General features: G+C 37.2%; 1 non-coding gene across 1 annotated transcript; it reads right to left on the reverse strand.

Moving 5' to 3' along the window:
* Window positions 1-7,455: 7,455 nt before the first annotated feature.
* Window positions 7,456-7,562, reverse strand: LOC141675889 (small nucleolar RNA R71). The gene has a single exon (XR_012556516.1). It is a non-coding gene; the product is annotated as a small nucleolar RNA R71 (small nucleolar RNA).
* Window positions 7,563-9,124: the final 1,562 nt, after the last annotated feature.

Genomic DNA, 9,124 nt, shown 5'->3' on the forward strand with positions numbered 1-9,124 from the left:
TGCACTCAGAGCAGCCATTTATCATATTGGTGATAATGAAGATGAAGAACTGATGCAAGTCAAAGCACAGTTAGTTGAAGTTCTGAGAAATGATGAGGACAAGCTGGTAATAGACTTTACAAAGAATCACTATAGATTCAGATTAATCCAATAATATTGGTAAAGCTACATGTACTGTAAGTTGTATTTAGCAGTTTAAAATAATATCTCATTGCATTTGTACTTAAATGTTTTTGACATCATCAAATCTGTTAACTTGTATATTTTTTATAATTTACAAGTTGGGGGAGATTGTTAGATATATTTGTGATGTCATGTCTAATCTGATTTCTTTAGTTTCAGAACTTAATATCAGAATTTAACTGGAAATCAGAACTTACTAAAGACAGGAAGTTATCAGAACTTAAGGCGTCAGAATTTATATCAGGACTTAAGTGCGGGTACACTTCAGATAAGGAAAGTAGCTGATTTACAGGAGAGGATTTGGATTAAACAAGTAAAGATATGCATGAAGAATTAGACATCTATAGGACTGCAGTAGATAATCTTTGATTGATGTATTCTAGGAAATAGAATCAATATCATATCAATTAAGAGATATCTTATAACTGTATAGTATATAAACACAGATTCTGGTTTACAGTATAAGTATTATTACTCTCGAGAATATTATTCATTGTAACCCTAGCAGCTCTTAGTGATATCATACATCACTGAGAGAGTAGATTAAACCTATTGTAACAGAGTTTGATATATTGAATAAAATTGTTTTCTGTTACATACTTGTGTTTATAATCAAATTGATTGTAGATACTATATTCAACCCACTTCTATAGTATCATTGAGGCCTAACACGGAGAGCAGCTGCTGTCAGGATATATGGAGCTACACATGAAGATGTCACTCCTGACTTTCTTGTGGAGTGGGCTAAGTGGGTTTTAGAGGAGCTTGAGGAGATTGGTGGACCAGAGTTTACATGAAGCTAGACGACAGAGATGTTATGACAGTTGTTATATGTATATTAGTGTATAGTGTGTATCAGCAGCCTTTTGGTTTGTATATATAGACTAGACTTGCTGACTAGTGTGTAGGCCTGTTGTAACCTTTTTTTTTTGCTAAATCTGTTGTAACCTTTTACTTTTGTTGAAGCATTTTCACGCTTGTATTTTCCAAAATTTGATATATATCAGTACCTTTCCTTTTCCAGCTTTGTCATTTATATTATTGCACCTATTTTATCTTACTTTACTTACTGCACCGGTTATAAACTCTTGTGATAACATGTACCCTTTTCCCCTTGATTGTTTACATTCTGTAAAGAAGCATGCAATTTACTTGGTTCAACTATTGAAAATGTTTTCAAAAAGGAATATTTCTGTTTTACAAAAAAACTTTTCATAAAAGAATTTGATTTAAAGGCTAAATAAGTTGTTTGATTCTTTACAGAAAATGCCTCCCAGAAGAAATACCCGTTCTACCAACCAGAATAAAGAAACCAACAATAACAACCAAGACAAGAATAACCAGAATGCAAATACAGGTCCTATAGACCTAGCTGCAGGCCAGATTCTTCAGCTCTTGGCTTAACAAACAATCAACCTGACTCAACAACAACAGAGATAGACCAATCCTCAGGTAGTATTTAAAACTTTTCAGGTGGTGAACCCACCGGAATTCAAAGGTTCTTTAGATCCAATTGAAGCAAGAGTTTGGTTAAAGGAGATTGAGAAGTCATTTGCTTTACTCAAGGTGAGAGAGGAACAAAAAACTGAGTGTTGCAAGTTACTATTTAAAGAATGAAGCCACCTACTGGTAGGAAACTGTTAAGATATTTGAAGGTACAGATATTATTGCTTGGGATAAATTTAAGGAGTTATTTTTAGAGAAGTATTTTCCTCAATTTGTTCAGGATCAAATGGAATTGAAGTTTCTGGAGTTAAAATAGGGGAATATGTCAGTAGCAGATTATGAAAGTAAGTTTAAAAAATTATCTAGGTTTGCACTATCATATGTAGACACTGATAGGAAGAAAGCTCAAAGATTTTAGCAAGGTCTTAAGCCATGGATTAGAGGAAAAGTAACCATATTTGAGTTGGATACGTATGCAAGAGTAGTGCAGAAGGCCATGATTGCGGAAACAGAAAGTGAAATGTCACAGAAGGAGAACGAGAGTAAGAAGAGGAAGTTTGAGGGAAATGAAGGACAATCACAAGCAGGGAAGTTTCTAAATTTTAATTAGAAGAAAGGAAAGTTTCAGCCAAGAAGGAATTTTAATTTCAGAAAGAAAAATTCAGGAGAATGAGGTCAAGGCAACCGTCCAACCACTGAAAATCAGCCCAATCGGCAGAGGCTAACTTTACCAGAATGCCAAGTATGCAGAAAGAAACATGGAGGAGTTTGCAATAAGTTAAATATGGTTTGTTATAGATGCAACCAAAAGGGGCACTATTCAAGGGAGTACCATAATCAACCAGTCAGAGAGCCAGCAAATAAGGATCAACCTACTAGGAATCAAGCAGGCAAGGTTCCAGTAATTAGGTTTATGTGCTTCAAGTGTGGAAATCCAGGACACATAACAAGGGATTGTAAAACACCAGCCCCAGTTAGTAATGCGCTGAGAATTATGGGATCTACTCCAATAGTGAATGAGCCTCCTAGAGCTAGAGTTTTTGATGTCTGTAAAGGATGCTATTCAGGACACTGATGCTGTGGCAGGTACGCTTACTGTGAATTCTTTATGTGCCAAAATGTTAGTAGATTCGGGAGCAACTCAATCATTTATTTCTCAGGATTTTGTTGATAAGTTAAATTGTCCAGTTCAATTGTTAAATGAGATTATGATTGTAAAATTAGAAACTCAAGAGCGTGTATCTGTTAACCAAGTGTGTACGAACCGTGAGATTCAGATTTCTGGAAATAAGTTATATGCTGATTTGATACCATTTAAGTTAAGGGAATTTGACGTCATTTTTGGAATGGACTGGCTATCTAAGCACGATGCTCAGATAGACTGTCGTAACAAGAAGGTAATTTTGAAGATGCCGGATGAGAAAGTAGTGACGCGTAGAGGTCAGAGGCAAGCAAAAAGGTTCTTAACAATGATCCAAGCTAAGAAGTTACTATGACAAGGATGCAAACATTATATTTCTTATGTAATAGAAAAAAATTAGGATCCAGCAAAACTTGAAGATATTCCAGTAGTAAATGTGTTTCCGGATGTATTTCCAGACGAGTTACGAGGATTTCCTTCAGATAGAGAAATTGAGTTTGCGATCGATTTAGCACCCGAAATGGAATCAGTTTCCAAGGCCCCGTACAGAATGACACCAGTTGAAATGAAGGAGTTAGTAAAGCAATTGGAAGAGTTACTGGAAAAAGGAGTGATTAGACCCAGTGTGTCCCCATGGGGTGCACTGGTACTATTTGTTAAGAAGAAGGATGGAAGCATGAGACTATGTATCGACTATTGATAACTCAGCAAGCTTACTATCAAGAACAAGTATATGTTACCTCGAATCTGTGATTCGTTTGATCAGCTGAAAGAAGCCAAGTATTTCTCTAAATTTGATCTGAGATCTGGGAATCACCAATTTTAGATTAAACCTGAAGATGTGTCGAAGATAGATTTCAGAACAAGGTATGGTCATTATGAATTCTTAGTGATGTCCTTTGGATTGACCAATGCCCCAGCAACATTTATGGACTTGATGAACAAAATTTTCAAGGAATATTTGGACAAGTTTCTCATTGTGTTTATAGATGATATTTTGATCTACTCGAAGTCAACAGAAGACCATGCAGAGCATCTAAGGATATCTTTGGGAATTTTGAGAAAGGAAAAGTTGTATGCCAAATTTTCAAAATGTGAGTTTTGGTTACAAGTTCAATTTTTAGGACATATAGTCAGTAACGAAAGGATCAAAGTGGACCCAACGAAGATTGAAGCTATTATGAATTGGGAAAGGCCAAAAATACCATCAGAAATGAGAAGTTTCTTGGGATTAGCAGGATATTATCCAAGAATTTTTCAAGATTTCTCGAAGATTATGACACCTCTGACGAAGCTTACCAGGAAAAATGAGAAGTTTATATGGAAAGAGAAGTGTGAAGTAAGTTTTCAAGAATTGAAGAAGAGATTGATCACGACACCTGTTTTGTCACTTCCAGAAGATCAAGGAAAGTTTGTAATCTATAATGATGCTTCTCATAAGGGATTAGGTTGTTTTGTAATCTATAATGATGCTTCTCATAAGGGATTGGGTTGTGTTCTGATGCAACATAATAAATTTATTGCATATGCATCTAGACAACTGAAACCTCATGAACAGAAGTATCCTACTTATGACTTAGAACTAGCAACAATAGTATTCGCCCTGAAGATTTAGAGACATTATCTATATGGAGAAAGATGTGAGATTTATACAGACCATAAGAGTTTGAAGTATATATTCACACAAAAAGAACTTAACATGAGACAACGAAGATGATTCGAGTTGATCTAGGACTATGCCTGCATGATTAACTATCACCCAGGAAAAGTAAATATAATGGCAGACACGGTAAGCAGAAAGGAGAGATTGAATATGATGACAGTACCAGAGGAGTTATATAAGGAATTTCAGAAGTTGGAATTAGAGGTCAGAATTTGCAATCCTAATGAAGCAAAGATATACAGTATGACTTTTCAGCCAGAATTGTTAGAGATGATAAATAAGTGCCAAAAAGAAGTAATGGATGAGGATATCAATCGTCTAGTAGGAGAAAAGTTGTGCACTCAGAAGGATGATCAAGGTATTCTCATATATTCTTCCAGAATTTGGATTCCATCAGTGATAGAGTTGAAGAATGAAATTCTACAAGAAGCTCACAATTCAAAGTATTCAATCCATCCAGGAAGTACCAAGATGTACATAGATTTAAAAGAGAATTATTGGTGGCCAGATATGGAAATAGAGATTGCGGAATGGGTTAGTAGATGTTATATGTGTCAAAGAGTTAAGGTAGAGCATCATTTCTTTTCCACCAACATCATTTCACTCTCTTTCCTCTCTTTCCCTCTCTCTCGGCCGCGCCTTCAACCCCCTCCCCTCTCATTTTTTTTCTTTTTCATTTCTTTATCCTCTTGCATATTTCAACCCCTCTACGCAAAGGACAATTTCACCTGGTTCTATCATCATTTAAGGTGAGTTTTCTTAGTTGCATGTAGTTAAAGCCAAGGGTTTAACTTTGATTCTTGTGAATCTAGAGTTGAACTAAATGTGGCTTATAATACTTGAGCAAGAGATGGTCTTGATGAAGTGTTATTCTTCTACTTTCAAGCCATGATCTTGGCCTCAAGCATTCGGCAATGACTCCAAGGAGCCGAATGGGTTTTTGGGCTTTGTGTGTTAGTTTCATTTGATTTCAAAAATAAAGAAGCTTTGCATGTGACTTTTAAAGAACCTATGATCTTTTAAAATGTGTTTTTTCAAAGTTTCTATCCTTGCATGCTATGATTTTTACACTAAAAGTTTAAGTTAATGCTTGCATGTCGTAGTATAAGTGATATTTCGGACAAATGTGTTATGTGACTTAAATTTGAGTTCTTGTGCAATGCATGCTACGGTTTTTGCTTTAAAATTCTAGTATGTTATGTGATTTAATGAGTTATGATTAAATCTTTTAGCCATCAAGTTGTTACCTTGTGTTTCTGGTTCAAAAATTTGCTTAGAAGTTCACATGTAAAATCTGCTCTACTATACTCTTTGTTTTTGCCTCGGTAAATGACTATTATGGCTAGGTTTATGCTTATATTTTTCCATAGAATGATAGTTAGTAGGGTTGTGTACAATTTAGGATAGGTTTGCGGGCTTCCATGGAAGCATATTTTCTTGTGATTCTTTATTTCGTTGTAACGTTGGATGCTAGTTTTCTTTACTTTGAACCTATTTACTCTTGTGACGTACTCTGGTTTAATATAAGTAGTTTTAATTATTCTCGTGTGTTATTATCATGTTTTCATATGAACCCATGATGACGATGAGTTCTATCATGGGCTAATCGTGATCATGGGGTCGCAACGGATTTACTATGGAATTCTTTAGTTAGTGTTTAATACCTAAGTGTGTGATGATTGTATGATATCTAGTATTGGTTGTTCTTATTCGTCTTATGTGCATCGCGGACATATAAGATAGGGTGTTAATCTCTTGTGAAGCGACGGTGGATCTTGAGGTTTAGAACTTGCCATGCTAGCATAGGTTCATGTATGTGTATGCATGATTAGTGGGTAACTCTAACCGTTTTACTTGCCCTGTGTAATCATAAGGAATAACTTGTGCTTAAATCGTTATGTTGTCAAATTCTATAGACATATAGGGTCTCAACATAATTGATGCCTATTCAACGTCTATCTTAATTGTGGATGCTTGGTAGAATGGTATTAGTACAATAAAAGTTAGCTTTTATCAGTTTCGTGTTGTTCGATTAATATCATCACTGTTGCATGCTAAGGGTAATGACAATGACTATTGAAGGAAGTAGTAATGAAGTTGTGATCTCATGTGTGTTTTAATATTGTTAATTCAAGTGTCAATTAAGTGCTTAATTCTCGTAGTTAATTGTAGTTAATAATTAGTTAATCAAATCTAAGTGTTATTGTCTTAACATTGAGAAGTAATTATACATTGGTGAATGAGTGTTAATTGAACATAATTAGTCTGAGTCTCTGTGGGAACGAACTAGAAAGTATTCTATATTACTTGCGAACGCGTATACTTGCATGTATTATTAGCATGTGTTTCCAGCCTAACAAGTTTTTGGCGCTGCTGCCGGGGAACTCGGCATATTTGTTTAGTTTATGTACTTACCATCAGTGGTCATTAGGACTCATTGATTAAGACGTGATACTTATTGTTTCCGGTTGTGTTTCAGGTACTTTAGCGAGCGTTTATGCAATCACGTTCTCGTACTCGCAAGAGGACTTTAGATACGGCTGAGGAGACAGACGAAGTTCTTGATATTCCGGAGAAGATAGATTTTGAAGATTCGAATACAAAAAGTGAGCAGAAAGAACCAGTAATCATGGGTGATCCTATAGTTCCGGCAGATCCAGCTCTTATGGACTTTTCTCGGCCTAAAATTGATGACATTCAGTCTAGCATCATGCACCCGGCTATTGAGGCCAATAACTTTGAAATCAAGCCGGGCACTATTCAGATGGTGCAGAATTCCATTTCTTTCGGAGGTGCTGCGATTGAAGACCCCAACATGCACATAAGGAATTTTGTCGAGATCTATAGTACTTTCAAATATAATGGTGTGACTGATGAGGCTATCAAGCTGAGGCTTTTCCCATTCTCACTGAGGGATAAAGCTAAGCACTGGTTACATTCTGAACCAGCTAGGTCCATCACTACTTGGCAAGATCTTGCACAAAAGTTTCTGGTAAAGTTCTATCCAATGGCGAAGACTACGACTATGAGGAGTGCTCTTACTCAGTTTACGCAGCAGCCTACAGAATCCATGTGCGAAGGTTGGGAGTGCTACAAGGAGATGTTGAGAAAGTGTCCACATCATGGTATGCCTGATTGGATGGTGATCATTGGTTTCTATAATGGTTTGGGGGCCCAATCTCGGTCCATGCTCGATGCAGCAGCTGAAGACGCCTTGTGGGCCAAAAGCTATACTGAGGCTTATAATTTGATTGAGACGATGGCTGCAAATGAGCATCAAAACCCAACTCAAAGGATGATGCCTAGGAAGGTAGCAGGTATTCTGGAAGTTGATGCAGCTACAGCTATTGCAGCGCAGCTCCAAGCGCTGTCTATGAAGGTCGATTCTTTAGCCACCTATGGAGTCGATCAGATAGCTATGGTCTGTGAGCTTTGTGCAGGTTCTCATGCTACGGATTAGTGTTCTCTTGTTAATGAATCTGTTCAGTATGTGAACAATTATCAGCAACCGCAGCAGCCTGTGCCAGCTACTTATCATCCTAACAACAGATTTCATCCAAATTTCAGCTGGAGTAATAATCAGAATGCTATTAAGAAACCATATCAGCAAGGCATAAGTAAACAGTTTAATCCACCTGGATTTCAGCAACCACAGTAGTATGCTCAAAGGCAATCATATCCTCAACAAGGAGGTGCTGCTCCACCCTCTAGTGCTGATTTTGAGGAACTTAAGCTGTTGTGCAAAAGTCAGGCGGTTTCTATCAAGACCTTGGAAAATCAAATCGGTCAAATAGCCAATGCAGTGCTCAATCGTCAACCTGGCACACTTCCCAGCGATAATGAAGTGCCAGGCAGGAAGGAAGCTAAAGAGCAAGTCAAGGCTATTACCTTAATGTCTGGAAAAGTTGCTGATGCTGAAAAAGCAAAAGACGGGGAAGCTGAAGTTGGTGATGAAGAAGCTAAGCAAGGGGAGAAAGCGGCGGAACCAAAGAAGACTACTGTTGAACACACTCTGCCTGAGGGTAATACAGGGAAGAAACAGCTATATCCTCCACCACCTTTCCCTAAGAGATTGCAACAACAAAAGCTGGATAAGCAGTTTGGTAAGTTTCTAGAGGTGTTCAAGAAACTTCACATCAATATACCTTTCGCTGAGGCTCTAGAGCAAATGCCTAGTTATACGAAATTTATGAAGAGTATTCTTTCAAGGAAGGTAAAACTGGATGACCTTGAGACCGTTGCTCTAAAGGAAGAATACAGTGCTGTACTACAACAAAAGTTACCTCCAAAGCTTAAAGATCCAGGTAGCTTCACCATTCCTTGCACCATTGGCAAGTTGTCTTTTGATATGTGCCTATATGATTTGGGAGCAAGCATCAATCTGATGCCGTTGTCGATCTTCAAAAAGTTAAATTTGCCTGATCCAAAGCCTACCTACATGTCTCTATAATTGGCTGATCGTTCTATTATATACCCACAAGGCATAGTGGAGGATGTGCTAGTAAAGGTGGATAAGCTCTTCTTTCCTGCAGACTTTGTTATTCTGGATTTCGAGGAAGATAAGAAGATTCCCATAATCTTGGGGAGACCTTTCTTGGCTACAGGCCGTACCTTGATAGATGTGCAGAAAGGTGAACTTACTATGCGGGTGCAGGATCAAGATGTGATATTCAATGTATTCAAAGCGATGA

This window comes from Apium graveolens, chromosome 7 (genome assembly GCF_009905375.1).
Source record: "Apium graveolens cultivar Ventura chromosome 7, ASM990537v1, whole genome shotgun sequence".
Lineage (NCBI taxonomy): Eukaryota > Viridiplantae > Streptophyta > Magnoliopsida > Apiales > Apiaceae > Apium > Apium graveolens.